The sequence below is a fragment of the Miniopterus natalensis genome, chromosome 1 (assembly GCF_054644295.1).
Source record: "Miniopterus natalensis isolate mMinNat1 chromosome 1, mMinNat1.hap1, whole genome shotgun sequence".
Taxonomy (NCBI): domain Eukaryota; kingdom Metazoa; phylum Chordata; class Mammalia; order Chiroptera; family Miniopteridae; genus Miniopterus; species Miniopterus natalensis.
Window position 1 is genome coordinate 90,918,835 of NC_142081.1, and position 15,907 is coordinate 90,934,741.

A 15,907-nucleotide genomic window follows, 5' to 3' on the forward strand; every position below is an offset into this window, starting at 1 on the left:
AACTGGTGAGGGGTATACAGGAACTCTGTAATTTCCATCCTTGCAACTCTTTTGTAAATCTATAATTATTCCAAAATAAAAACTTTATTCTAAAAATAAATAATACCAGCCTGGCCAAGTAGCTCAGTTGGTTAGAGCATTGTCCCCACACACAAAGGTTTCAGGTTCAGTCCCTCGTCAGAGACAAACAAGAATCAATCAATGGCCTAGCCGGGTGTGGCTCAGCGGTTGAGCATCAACCTAGGAACCAGGAGATCGGGGTTCGATTCCCAATTAGGGCACATGCCCGGGTTTCGGGCTAGGCAGCTGATCAATGATTCTCTCATCATTGATGTTTCTATCTCTCTCTCTCCCCCTCCTTTCCTCTCTCTGAAATCAATATAGGTACGTTTAAAAAAAAAAAAAAAAGAATCAATCAATGGATGCATAAATTAGTGGAACAACAAATCTCTCTCTTTTCTCTCTCTCTTTCCATCCTCTTGCTCTAAAAATTAATAAAAAACTTCTTTTTAAAAAATAAATAATAATACCCAAGATCTCAATAAAGCAAAATATTGATAAACTTGACTAATCTAAAATTAGTAACTTTTTTCATCAAAAATACCTCAAATCACTTATTGATAATTGTTAAAAATTGGGTATCTGGGGATTCATGATATCAAATTTTCAACATTTATATATTTAAAATTTTCCATAGTAAAAAGTAAAAAAATTAAAACCACACATAATTAAAACACAAACAAAAACGACACCCTAAAGTAAGCAAAAAGGCAAATTACAAAATGGAAGAAAGTATTTGCAGTACATGTCACTGACAAAAAATTACTACCGAATATATATAAAGATCTCCTGAACATCAATGACTGAGGAAACTTTACCCAATAGAAATAGGCAAAGGACATAAAAAGGCATTTCAGAAACAAGAAAACAGATGGAATCCAGTTATGACTGAGGAACTGCCAGCCCCAGTGTGTGTCAGGGGAGCATTGTGAACTCTTTGTGGGGAGAGTTTCCCTATCAGAACAAATTCCTTAGCCCCAGTTTCTAAAACAGGTCACTGAATTGAGAGTATCTCTTGCCATATTAAAATATAAAAATCTGTTTAAGATGGAAATTTGAGTGAGAGCTTCCTGGACCAGGTCCTCTGGAAGGAATGGCCCTGCCAGCAGAGGCTGTTCTCCCATGTGACACTGGCTTGGGATCCAGAGGTTCTGACAGTGGCAATGTTAGCAGCCAGCAAAGCCAGTCTTGTCTCCAGTGGCTGCCAGGAGGCTGCAGCATAACACCTGAGAGCACCCTGACACAGCACCTGCGGCCATCCACTGCCCAGAGATTGCTTCCACAGGGCCAGCTTACACTGAATTTCCCTTTAGGAAGATGGTCCAAGGATGACCAAACTGACCACATGATTTGGATCCATGAGATCTCTTGGACCATATTTAATAGAGATGTATTCAAATGTTTGTTGAAAAGCCACTCCAAGCCAAATTATTTCCCAAAGTTAAATCAAAGTCCATCTTAGACCTACCAGTTGTGTATTCCACACATCAGAATGGCGCCTGCATAGCTGATTCTGATTCAGTTATGGATCTGTTGACTCAGGTCTCTCTCCACATCTGTATCTTGCAGTCAGTACATAGGAGCATATCAGACTTGGTTTTGCTTTAAGCTTTCTCTTTATTCTTTTCAAAATGTAACTGGAAACCTCTAGGCCAACATGAGAATTCAAGGCCCAGTGCAAGGATTAGGAAAAAATGTCAGATCTTCTCTTTGTATAAGTGCCTGATTCCAGGGCTGGAGCTCAGAAAGTACAGAGGAGCCTGAAATGTCTTATCCTAGAAAGTAAGAAAGTGTTTAAATAAATAAACAAATAAACAAACAAATTGATCACGTCAAAAGGATACAGAGGGCAGCTTAGAGGGATTCACCCTGGCCAAATCTGGGACAATTTGGGTATCCAAATAAATCACAGCAATGAATTATAATCCTTTGAGTAGAATGGGAAACCACAAATTCATACTGATATAAGTAAAGAATAAATGAAAGTTTGGTGAGGAACAGGATCTTTACATAGTTTCAAAATACTACCCTACAACATGCTTTTAAATTCTAAAGGGAAAGGAATAATGTTAAAGTGGAAAAGTCTGGGTGACATTACCTTTCTCAGTTAGCTCAAGAAGCTATAACAAAATACTATAAACTGGTTGGCTTATAAACCACAGAAATTTATTTTTTTAACCACTTTTTGTTTCAGTTACAGTTGGCATACAATATTATATTAATTTCAGATGTACACCTCAGTGATTAGACATTACATAATTTATTAAGTTATCATCCCAATAAATCTAGTAGTCATCTGACACCACAGTTATTAGAATATTATTGGCTATATTCCTTATGCTGTACTTTACATCCTCATGACAATTCTGTTATGACCAATTTTTACTTTTTCTTTTTTAAATCCTCACCCAAGAATATGTTTTTCTTATTGATTTTAGAGAGAGAGAAAGGGAGAGAGAGAGAAACATCAATGTGAGAGAGAAACATAGATCAGTTGCCTCCCATACACACCCTGACCAGGGATCAAACCCCCAACATAGGTATGTGCATGACCAGGAATCAAACCTGCAAACTTTTTTTGGTATAGGGGATGAAGCTCCAACCAACTGAGCCACCCCACCAGGGCTTAGTTTGTACTTCTTAATTCTTTCACCTTTTTCACTCATCCTCCAAATTCCCTCCCATCTGGCAACTGTCAAAATGTTCTCTGTATCTATGAGTCTGTTTTTTTCTGCTTGTTCATTTATTTCTTTTTTTAAATTAAATTGTTGACAGATATGTATTTATTACCATTTTATTATTCATGTAACATTTCATGTAATACTGGTTTGATGATGATGAACTCCTTCAGCTTTTTCTTGCCTGGGAAGCTCTATATTTGTCCTTAGATTTTAAATAATAGTGTTGCTGGGTAGAGCAATCTTGGTTGTAGGTCCTTGCTTTTCATCATTTTGAATATTTCTTGTCAATTCCTCTGGCCTGCAAAGTTTCTGTTGAGAAATCCCTGACAGTCTTATGGGAGCGCCCTTGTAGGTAACTAACTGCTTTTCTCTTGCTGCTTTTAAGATTCTCTCTTTGTCTTTAGCCTTTGGCATTTTAAGTATGATGTGTCTTGGTGTAGGCCTCTTTGGGCTCATCTTATTTGACACTCTTGTGCTTCCTGGACTTGTACCTTTATTTCCTTCACCAGGTTGGGAAAGTTTTCTGTCATAATTTTTTTCAAATAGGTTTTCAATTTCTTGTTCTGTCTCTTCTCTTTCCATTACCCCCATGATGCGAATGTTGGTACACTTGAAATTGTCCCAGAGGCTCCTTATACTATCCTCATTTTTTTTTTTAATTCTTTTTTTCTTTTTGCTAATTGGGTGTTTTTTCTTCTTTGTATTCCAAATCTCTTATTTGATTCTTGGCTTCATCTACTCTACTGTTGATTCCCTGTAAATCATTCTTAATTTCAGTTGTGTATCCTTCGTATCTGACTGGTTCTTTTTTATGGTTTCCATGTTCCTTTTTATGCTGATGAATTCTCTCTACTTTTATCTACTCTTCCTCTAAGTTCACTGAGCATCCTTATAACCAGTGTTTTGAACTCTGCATATAGTAAATTGCTTGTCTCCATTTTGTTTAGTTTTTTTCTGGAGTTTTGCTCTGTTCTTTCATTTGGGACATGTCTCTTTGTCTCCTTATTTTTGTATCCTCCCTATGTTTGTTTCTGTATATTAGGTAGAGCTGTGCCACATCTCTGTGTTGATAGAGTGGCCTAATATAGGAAGTGTCTGTAGGGTCCAGTGGCACAGCTTCCCTATTCACCCAACCTGGGCACTCTAGATGTGTATCCCCACCCTGTGTGCACTGTTTACCACTTCCTACTGTAGTTGAGCCTTGATTGCTTTTGTCACATCAATGGGAAGGATTTAACCCCAGGCATGTCAGCTGTAAAGACTGGCTGTGACTGCCCTGGAGGATCAGCTGTGCAGGGGTCCACCCCCCATGGAGCAAGACTTACTTCAGTGGGCCTCTGGTGCCTGCTGAGTCCTCCCTTGAGTGTGTCACTTGTGGAGGTATTTGGATGGTGCTTCAATGTGATCTGAAGCTGTCCACTGGGTGTGTTGGCCCTGAGGCCTTCCAGAAGGTGCAAGCCAATGTCAGTCACCACTAGTGTTCTGTCTGGGGCCACCCTGCGTGAGCTACAAAGCAATCTACAGATGGCTGCTATTTGTGCTGGGCTTGGAGGTGCCCAGGAGAGGCCAAGCTATGAACCGAGGCTGCCTACTGTTCGTGCCAGGCCTGAGGTCATTTAGCAAGAAGTACAGGGCATTTTGATGCCAAATGCAGCTTGTTTGAGATACAGTAAAACCTTGGTTCTCAAACATCTCCCATCTCAAACAATTTGGTTTTTGACCAAGTTGTTCACAGAAAAAATGTCTCGGTTGTTGAACAAGCTTTGGTTTTCGACCTGAGAGCTCTTTCATGCTGATACATCAGCATGACAAAAAGCATCTCTCATGCCACAAACAAAGGAGAGAATGCACCAGTATGAGTCAGTTTACCTCTGTGAATACTTTTGTCGCTTCGCTGTCTTTTTGTTTTTGTTGCTGTCAAAATGGATGATTAGCCCAATTTTAAAACATAAAGAGGCCATTATGAATGCTAATGTTGCTACTAGTATGAAAGAAACAATGATCACAAGCAATTAAAGAGGTAGAAAAACTTGCTGATTTGATTAAACAAAAAGCAGTTAGCCAGTAACAGCAAGTGAAGAAGCCACATGCTAACCCCCTGAAAGACACCCTTGGAATGAGTACTGAAAGTGATTCATTTAAGGCTAGTAGGGGATGGTTCCATAAATTTAAGAAAAGAAATGTTTATAGACTAGTACATTAGACATGTATATAAGAAAAGCTAAAACAGGGACTCATTTGAGGGGATCTGAAACAAATTGATTCAATTTACATTATTTCTAATGAGAAAAAATGATTTGATTTTCGAACAGATTGCTTCTCGAACAGCCTTCCAGAATGAATTAAGTTCGAGAACCGAGGTTCCACTTAGGAAAGTTTGAAACATGAGTCAAGATAGACCATTTGTATGGAAAAGCCACTGGAAACAGCTTGGGTGGGTCTGCATATTAGTGAGAGTAGGGGGTCTCAGGGAATCACCAGGGCAGGGCAAAGAATGATATCCAGGTAAATGGAGACTTAGATATGGTGCCTGCCTGCCAACTCTGTGGGAGCAGTCAGGGGCTCAGAAAAGGGACAATGGCCTCTGCCAGCACTTATGTTTGAGAGAAAGCTGCCCCTCCAGCTCTCTCTTTGATTCCAGACAGTACAGTTCCTCCTTATATGTCTCTGGTGCTTTTCTAGCTGCTGCCTCATTGCTGGAGCTCAGAGGGAGTGAGTCTGAGTAAGTCTGTGTGTGGGCCCTTTAAGAGGAACTGCCTGGGACTCCAGCAGCCTCCATCTCCCTTAGCCTCAATCCCCACTGGCTTTTACAGCCAGAAGTTGTGGATTATTCTATTCCTGATACTTGAACCCCAGGCTGGAGGTCCCGGTGTGGGGCTGTAATCCCTCACTCTGAGATATCCTTCCTGATTTTTATTCACTACTTGTGGGTGTCAGACACTGTTCTGTGTCTGCACACCTCCTGCCAATCTCAGTGAAGCTCTTTATATCCTCAGTTGTAGGACTTCCATTCAGCTAATTTCAGTGGCTTTCAATGATGGCAGTTCTGTAGTTTAGTTCTGTTTTTGATGTGGTTGTGGGAGGATGCAAGTACTGCATTTACCTACACTGCCACCTTGACTGCAATCCAACAACATAAATTTATTTGCCACAGTGTTGGGGACTAGAAGTTCAAGATAAGGGTTCCAGCATTGTCTGATTCTGATGAGGACCCTCTTCTGGGTTACAGGCTGCTGACTTCTTGTATCTTCACGTGGCTGAGAGCAGAGAGGAAGCAAGCTCACTTGTGACTCTTATAAAGCCATGAATGAAGGCTCTAGCTTTGTGACCTCATCGATTCTTGGAGCAGTGGGCCATTCTTTTTTTTTCTTTTTAAATCCTCACCTGAGGATATTTTTTCCATTGCTTTTCAGAGAGAGTGGGAGATATAAAGAGAAAAATATCAATGTAAGAGACACATCGATTGGTTGTCCCCTGCACGTGCCCCAACCAGAGCCAGAGATTGAGCCTGCAACCGAGGTACATGCTCTTGGTAGGAATCTAACCTGAGACCCTTCAGTATGAGGGCCAACACTAACCACTGAGCCAAACTAGCCAGGGCAGCAATGGGTCATTCTTAAATGGGGTTTGCAGATTAGACATGTGGACAAAATGGGACCGCATGCTAATCTGACTAGCTCAGGGGAGGTCTGCATGGCAACCTTGCAAACTCAGAGACCTAAAATAACCATAAAAGGTCTGAAATTAAAACTTTTTAATGTTAACATGGAAGTTAGTCATGTTCTAGGCTAGAATCTTCCCTGACAAAAGTCATCTTTACCTTAATTGAGCCTGTCTATTATCTTTTGCATCTATGATAACAAACCTTTGGAATGTCAGGGTAACTTACCTTTTGCCAGACCCCTAATGACACAACCAATACAGCAGAGCAGAGACTATAAATCCTCTCATTGTTATTTTTTTCATGTTAATTGTTGACTATAAACTATCCTGTACCCACCTATGTAAAAGAAGTATATGTCTGTTATTTTAATTTTTTAAAAAGTATATCTTTATTGATTTCAGAGAGAGGAAAGGAGAGGGAGAGATAGAAACATCAATGATGAGAGAGTCATTGATCAAGCCCACAACCCGGGCATGTGCCCTGCCTGGGAATCGAACCCTGATCTCCTGGATCCTAGGTCAATGCTCAACCACTGAGCCACGCCCTGCCGGGCTGTTATTTTAATTTTTATCCAATCCCAGAGGTTTTCCAACTTTGCTTTCTTCTACCTCCCTAATCTATCACCAATGAATTTCATGTAACTCATGTCTTCTCTTTTGATTGTAATGTATAAAATAAGGTGCAAAACTGCCATTCTCTGGAGCCTTATCTCAATCCTGAGCAAAATCGAGATTTTGCTTCCTGGCAATTGTTGACAGTTTGGCTCAAATAAACTCACAAAAATTCTTCACAGGTTTGAATGTTTCTTACATTGACAGGTGGTAGTAACATATAATGTCAATTTCCTGACTTCAAGGGTTTTATTGTGGTTGTGTAGGAAAATGTCCTCATTATAGGAAATACTTGTTAAAGTGTTTAGATGTAATGGGGCATCAGGTCAGCAACATAGTGTACTCTCAAATTATTCCAAAAAAATAGTTTTTTGTAATATATTCACCTTTCTTACTAATTTGAGGTTGCTCAAAATAAACCAAAAAGAAAAGGAAAAGAAAGAACTAAAGGAAGCTAGATCTTAAATTTGAATAAATAAAAAATACTAAAATTTTTTTAAAAAACAGAGGAAGAAATGTTCTTAACTTCTGGACCTAACCTGGAAGTGTTGGGACCTAATGATCAGTGGTGACATGTTCCCCCTTAGGCAAGAGTCAGAGATCATTGTGCTTGCAGCTCTGACTGGGAGAGGGTTTTCTAAGCCTGAGTGCTGGGTGGCTCCCCAATAGGCCCACACACAGCTGTCCACAGGAATGGCCCTTCCCTGAACATTCTAGCAACTCCTGGTAGTTATAGTCCACTATTCACTAACTTAGAGGGAAGATGGGCAAAAAAGATTTCCCTCTGGGAGAGTTCCATGATCTCCTGTCTTTAATCAGCTGCCTTTCCAAACAAAGGCTGGAGGGTCTGAGTGAGAGAAACAGACTGACCAGCTGGGAGACCTGATGCTGGGTAGGGAGAGTTTATCTGCTTTAGGCCTACCCCAGACACTCTCCCATCATGTGAAATGGGTATACAACATTTCATTCATCCATTCTTCACTTGATGGATATTTGGGTTGCCCCCCGCACCCCGCCTTTTTTGGTATTATGAATAATGCTGCTACAAACATTTGTGTACAAGTGCTTGTATAAGTTTTCAATTCTTTGAGGTATATACCCAGGAGGGAATTGATGGATTATATGGTAATTCTATTTTTAAATTTTTGAGGAACTGACAAATTTTTTAGAGCAGGTGCACACATTTTTACATTCCTACCAACAAAGCATTCTCATTTCTCCATATCTTCACTAATACTTATAATAACCATCCTAGTGGGTATGACATGGTAACTCATTAAAGTTTTGATTAGTATTTCACTAATGACTAAGGATATTAAGCATCTTTTTTATGCACTATTGGCTATTTTTATGTAGCATCTTTATCTGGTTTTGGGATTAGGATGATGCTGGCCTCATAAAAAGAGTTTGGGAGTTTTCCCTCCTCTTGAATTTTCTGGAATAGTTTGAATAGAATAGGTGTTAATTCTTCTTTGAATGTTTGGTAGAACTCGCCTGTAAATCCATCTGGTCCAGGACTTTTGTTTGCTGGGAGTTTTTTGATTACTGCTTTGATTTCATTAATTGTTATTGGCCTATTCAGGTTTTCTGCCTCTTCTTGATTCAGCTTTGGAAGGTTGTATGCCTCTAGGAATTTGTCCATTTCCCCCATGTTGTCCAATTTGTTGGCATATAGTTGCTCATAATATTTTCTTACAATCCTTTGTATTTCTGTTGGGTCAGTTGTTATATCGCCTCTTTCTTTTCTGATTTTATTTATTTGGGTCCTCTCTCTTTGTTTCTTAGTGAGCCTGGCTAAAGGTGCATCAATCTTATTTACCTTTTCAAAGAACCAGCTCTTGGTTTCATTGATTTTTTGTATTGTTTCTTTAGTCTCTATGTCATTTATTTCTGCTCTGATTTTTATTATTTCCTTCCTTCTGTTTCCTTGGGGCTTTTCTTGCTGTTCTCATTCTAGTTCTTTTAGTTGTTGTGTTAGATGGTTCATTAGATCTTTTTCTTGTTTCTTGAGATGTGCCTGTAATGCTATGAATTTTCCTCTCAGGACTGCTTTCGCTGTGTCCCATAGGTTTTGGGTTGTTGTCTGTTCATTTTCGTTGCTTTCCATGAAGTGTTTGATTTCTTCCTTGATCTCCTTGGTAACCCATTCATTATTTAATAACATGCTATTTAGCCTCCATGTGTTTGAATATTTTTGAGGTTTTTTTTATAGTGGTTGATTTGTAGTTTCATGGCATTGTGATCCGAGAAGATGCTTGATATGATTTCAGTCTTCTTACATTTGTAGAGACTTGCCTTGTGCCCTAACATGTGGTCTATTTTTGAGAATGTTCCATGTGCACTTGAGAAGAATGTGTATTCTGATGCTTTGGGGTGAAATGTTCTGTAAATGTCAATTAAATCCATTAGGTGTAGTGATTCATTTAAGGTCTGCGTTTCCCTGTTGAGTTTTTGTCTTGATGACCTGTCCAGTGCTGACAGTGGGGTATTAAAGTCTCCCACTATGATTGTGTTGCTGTCAATCTCCCCTTTAAAGTCCCCCAAGAAATTTTTTATATATTTAGGTGCTCCTGTATTGGGTGCATAAATGTTTATAAGTGTTATTTCCTCCTGATGGGTTGATCCCTTCAGTAATATGTAGTGACCATCTTTGTCTCTTGTTATGGTCTTTATTTTGAAGTCTGTTTTGTCTGAAATAAAAATTGCTACTCCAGCTTTCCTTTCCTTTCCATTTGCATGGAATATTTTACTCCACCCCTTCACTTTTAGCCTGTGTGAGTCTTTTGCTCTCAGGTGGGTCTCTTGTAGACAGCATATATTTGAGCCTTATTTTCTTATCCTTTCAGCTACCCTATGTCTTTTGATTGGACCGTTTATTCCGTTTACATTTAAGGTTACTATTGATATCAACTTATTTAATGCCATTTTCCCCCTATATGCTGATGTACCTTTCTCTCACTATTCCTTCTTTTTTCTTAAAGCAGTCCTTTTAACATTTCTTGCAATGCTGGTTTCGTGGAACTGAACTCCTTTAGCCTTTTTTTGTCGGGGAAGCTTTTTATTTCACCTTCAAATTTAAATGATAGCCTTGCTGGATAAAGCAGTCTTGGTTGCATGTTCTTGCTTTTCATTACTTGCAGAACTTCATGCCACTCCCTTCTGGCCTGAAGAGTCTCTGTTGAGAAATCAGCTGTCAGCTTTATGGGGGTTCCCTTGTAGGTCACTGCTTGTCTCTCTCTTGCAGCCCTTAATACTTTCTCTTTGTCCTTGCCATTTGCCATTTTAATTACGATATGTCTTGGAGTGGGTCTCTTTGGATCCCTCTTGTTTGGGACCCTCTGTGCTTCCTGAATTGGTGTGGCTTTCTCCTTCGGCAGCCTAGGGAAGTTTTCTATAATTATTTCCTCCACCAAGTTCTCTATCCCTTGTTCTCTTTCCTCCCCCTCTGGTACTCCTATAATGTGAATGTTGTTTCATTTAATGTTATCCCAAAGTTCCCTAAGACTGTCCTCATGTTTTTTAAGTGCTTTTTCTTTTTGCTGCTCTGATTGTGTGATTTGTTCTCCTTGTCTTCTAAGTCACTTATTCTATCTTCTGCTTCATTGAGCCTGCTTTTAATTCCTTCCAGTGCATTCTTGATATCAGATATAGCATTCTTTATCTCTGTCTGAGTTTTATTTATGGTATGTATCTCCTTTTTCATATTTTCACTAAGGTCCTCGATCTTATCATCTAGAGTCTTCTTAAGTTCATTGAACATCTTTATCATCCATACTCTGAACTCCATTTCTGATAGCTTGCTTAACTCCATCTCATCACAGTCTTTTTCTGGCGATGTTTCCTTGTCTTTAATTTGGGGGTTGTTTCTTTGTCTCCCCATTTTAGTAGGTCTTAGTGTTTGTATCTATATATTAGATATATTTGCTGACCCCCAGCCTTGTGGGATGGGATTTTGTCTTGTGGGTCTAGTGGAGCCCAGAGGTGTGTTTTCCTTATACCTCTGAGCTCTTTGCTCTAGTCATGACCCTCTTGTGGGTGCCCCTTTTGTGGTTTCTTTATGTTCTCCTGTTGTGGTTGGGTCTAGATTGTTGTTGCTCAGTCCTTGGGAGGACCCTTCTCTCAGGTTGGCTAACTGTGTCACAGCCCCCACCTCGACGTGTAAGCTGTTGTACGGGTGCTGGCAAGGCAGAACAATGCACAACTAAAATTCCAGGAAACAGGAGGTATTTTACAAAATATCTTGACAGTAACAATGAAAATAACTCACGTGAAAATAGAACTGGGAGAGTGAAGGGAGAACACAACACACCCACCCCTGCACACACACATACAGAGAGAAAAAAAGAAAAAAGAAAAAAAAAAGGTGCTTAACAAAAACAAAAACAGAAAAGTAACGCTTAGAGAGAGAGAGATGTATATAGTTGTTGATACTGGTGAAAATTTAGAAACTAATAGTGAACTAAAATGTAAAAAGTAGAGAAGCTACTGGGAGGTAATAGAAGCAGAGAAAATATTCTGAAAGAAGGGCCAGCAAAGAATTAAGAGAGAGAATAGAAATAGGACAGTTGAAAATGAGAAAACAAAAATACAATAAAGAGAATAGGAGAAACTAACAATCAGACAGGAAGACAGAAGGGAGCCTAATGAAAGAATGAAAGAAAAGTAGGAAAAGAAAAAAGAAACAGAAGAAAAACGTTATGCCAATGGGTTGAGAGGAGAGAGAGAGATAAAGCCGGGCAGGGAGGGAGTCCAGTAAGAGATTTGGGGGAAACTATAGAGGGAAGCAGTAAACTTGGATATAATGATAAAGTCCCAGTCGTTGAGCAGGGATATCAAGAAAGTCTTGATATTGGAAGCAAGGATACAAGAAAACAAAGCAACTATTCAAAACAAAACTGAAAAACAAGCAAAGCAAAACAAAATTCTTTTATAAAAAGGAGAAAAAGAAGAAAAAAAGAAAAAAAAATTAGTTAAAAAAAGTGTATAGAAAAAAAATTATTATAAAATTTAAAAAAGAATAAAAAACAAGTTTTCTCCCCTTTCTTTTCTTCTTAAGGAAAAAAGAGAAAAAATAAATGAGCCCACAAACAAAAATCAAACAAAAAAGTCCCCAAAACCAAAAAAACACAAAACCATACAAAAGAAAAAAAAAAAAAGCAGAAAAACAACAACAACAAAAAAAACGGTAGTCAATCAGATGAGTTGTTTTTTTTTTTTTCCTGGGCAACTTATGTTGTCTGAGGGTCACTGCTTTGTGTGCTGATTTCAGTTCTCCTGGGAGGTGTTTGTGTATCACCCCAACGTGAGGCGCCATCTAGTTTTGGCTCTGGTGCCCTTAGGTAGATGATTGATCTGAGTCTCTCTGTGGGCCACCTCCTCTTGTCAGCTATTTTGCAATCTTGTAGTTGCCTGGTCTTACTCCAGAGTCTTCTGTAGAGTCTTTAGGGTGCAGGGTGGCTAGTGTAGCTCAGGGTATCACTCCCCTTAGAGGTGTCGCTGTCAGGCTCTCATTCTGTGGGAGTTAGTCTCTGCTCCACCACCAGCTCCTCAGTCCCTACCCTGTCCTCTGATTCTAGTCCCCCAGGCTCTGGTCTGCTGCAGCTTCAGATTGATTTCAGCCTGTTGCCTTTTCTGTATGGGCTGTTTCAGCAGCCTGGGCTCAGTGGGTTCGATTAAAAACACCTTCTGGTGGGCCCTTTGCCTGCCCTGCCCCCAGCAGGGGTTTTCAGTGTTTCCTCTAGTTCCCAAACAACAGTCCCTGAGAGTCTTATTCTTGTAAAGTCCTCCTGTGAGCTGCTCTCCCTTCCCCTTCAGGACTGTGCCCTGCGGGTGTGTCTGGGGTGTCAGTGAGCGGGACCCGCCCCTTTCCTGTTGGGAGGGGGTGCTCCTGAATGCTGGAGAGGCCAGCAGGCTCCGCCCCTCCCTGCTCAGCTCTGGTTGGCTGGTCGCACCAGGCCCGCCCCTCAGACCGTCTCCAGTGCAGCCCCTAACCCCAGCCTCTGCTGGTCTGTCCGCGCAGTGCCAGCCGGGAAGGTGGGAACCGGTTCCGAGATCAAACTTGCAAACGCACAAAACAACACACAGAGAGTCTGCTCTGCAGGGTCCCGCCACCCTCGCTCCGAGGCACCCAGCGGGAGGGGACCCAAAGTCAGCTCTGCGCAGCTCCCTGCGCTGCTGGTCTCAGCAAAATTGGGGTGGCTTCACGTGCCACCATGGCGCCTCTCAGGGCTGGTCGCAGGCCCCAGCCTCCCGGCACCTGGAGCTCAGGGCGGGGAGGGCTCCTCCCCTCCCCCGCACCACGCAGAGTCCATGCTTTTGGGGCTCAACACAACGCCCCTCAGGGAGGCATAGGGTCCCCGTGTGTGGCTGCTCAGCACAGTCCTCTGGGCCCTTGCCACTTGGGTGCCACAGGCCTTGGGACAGCCTTCCCTATGGTCGGCACCCCGAGCGCCAGACGCTGGTGGCAGCCGGGACTAGAGGCTTTGTTTCCTGGGAAGGTGCTGTCCCCTCCCAGACTCAACGCTCCCCTGGGTCCCTCTGCCCTGTGCGCGGGGCTCTCCTTTCCCTTGTCGCTCCGGGTGTGGGGTCCCCGCGTTTGGATGCTGTCCGCACTCCCGAGGGGAGGGAGCTTTGCAGCCTCCAAGCCTCGGGGCTCTGGGCCCAGCACAGGCTTCAGGGGGACTCCCCTTCCTACGCCCCCCTCTCTTACCGGACTCCGTGATGTGTCTTCAATGCTCCCCACTCGCACTCCGTCCACTCAGGTGTGTTTCTCTGGGTTTTTCAAGCTGGTTATGTAGGGTTTTAGGAGTAAATCGAGTCCATGGCTGCGAGCGGAGCCGCTCTTCCGCTTCTCACAGGGCCGCCATCTTCAGAGCCTCTGGCTATTTTTATGGAAATAGAAATGTTCTTTGGAAAAATGTTCAAATACTTTGACCATTTTAAAATTGAGCTAATAGTGTTTTTATTATTGAATTGTAACAAGTTCTTTGTATATTCTGGATACTAGACCTTTAGCAGATATATGATTTGCAAATATGTTTCCCCATTCTGTGGGTTAAATTTTCTATTTTTTTAAAATATGTTATTGATTTCAGAGAGAGGGAGAGGGAGATAGAAACATCAATAATGAGTCATTGATCGGCTGCCTCCTACACGCCCCCTACTGGGAATTGAGCCTAAAACCCCGGGTATATGCCCTGATGGAACTGTGACCTCCTGGTGGTTGATGTTCAACCACTGAGCCACACCAGCCAGGCTATGGGTTAACTTTTCAGTTTCTTTACAGTGTCCTTTGTCACACAAAAGTTTTAAATTTTGATAAAATCCAATTTATCTATTCTTTCTTTGGTTGCTTATGCTTTTGGTGTCTTATCTAAAAAATTGTTACCTAATTCAAGGTCATAAAGATTTACTCCTATGTTTTCTTCTTAGAGTTTGATACTTTTAATTCTTACATTTAAGTCTTTTTGAGTTAATTTTGAGTTAATTTTGTAAAATGGTGTGAAGTTGGGGTCCAAATCCATTCTTTTGTGTATGGATATCCAGCTGTCCTAACATTTATTGAGAAAACTATTATTTCCCCATTGAATGATCTTGGCACCCTAGTCAAAAGTTAACTGACCATAAAATGTAAGAGTTGATTTCTGAACTCTCAAGTCTATTCCATTGATCTATGTCTATCTTTATGCCAGCAGCATACTGTCTTAATTACTGTTGCTTTCTAGTAACATTTAAAATAAAGTATGAGCCCTCCAACTTTGTTCTTTTTCAAGGTTGTTTATTCTGAATCCATATAAATTTGAAGATCAGCTTTTTTATTTCTGAAGAAAAAGCTGTTGAAATTTTGATAGTTGTATTGAATCTGCATATTGCTTTGGGAAGTATTGCCATATTAAAAATATTAAGTCTTCTATGAATATAGGATGCCTTTCCTTTTTCTTTTTTTCTTTTTAGGTATTCTTTACTTTCTTCTATCAATGTTTTGTAGTTTTCAGAGTACAGGTTAAATTTATGCCTAAGTATATTATCACTTTTATGCTTTTGTAAATAAAATTGTTTTCTTAATTTCATTTTGTAATTAATTTTCAAATCACAGGCATTCTCTCACTTCAAAATATACACACATTTTTTGAATGCAAAGGTCTCTCTATGTAAAACTGCATATCTATTGAACTATATTTATTATCTTGTTCAATTTCTCAGTTTTCACTTGCCTTTTTATCTAATAGATTGGCCATTCTGAGCAAGATACATTAAAATCTCCTATCATAACTGGCACCATGTTGATAGTCTTTGAAGCTGGGAATCAATAGTGACACTACTATTCTTTCCTCTTTTATATATATTTGGAAATTTCCATAAAGTGTTTATTTCTTAAATAGTCAACTACAATCACATTTTTACCACATCCTCTTTGTGTTTCTAATCATTTTGCTTTATATGTTCAGCTACTATGTTGTTTGGTGGATACAAATTTATGATACCAGTTACATCTTTTTTTCATAAAGCTTGCCTTTCAATTTTGTTTTGCATTTTTAACTTAAATGCTATTTTATCTAAGGTTAATATTGCCACATCTGCTTTTTCCTCCTGGTATTTTCCTGGATCATTTTCCTTATTCTTTTATGTTCATTCTATCCTTATAGCTTTTTATAAATAACATATAGGTTATAATTTCTGTCTTTTAATATAATAGGGCATTCGACCTCTTCGCATTTAATGTAACAAAGATTATAGAATACTTGATTTTAATCCCTTCATATTACTTTACTATTTATGCTATATTGCTGTTTCCTATCTTTCTTTTCCTTGAGTTTGCTGGTGTGATCACGTTCTCCTTCCTCATCTTCCCTTTCCTTCTTATTAATTTGAAGATTTGCAGGTAAGTTGCT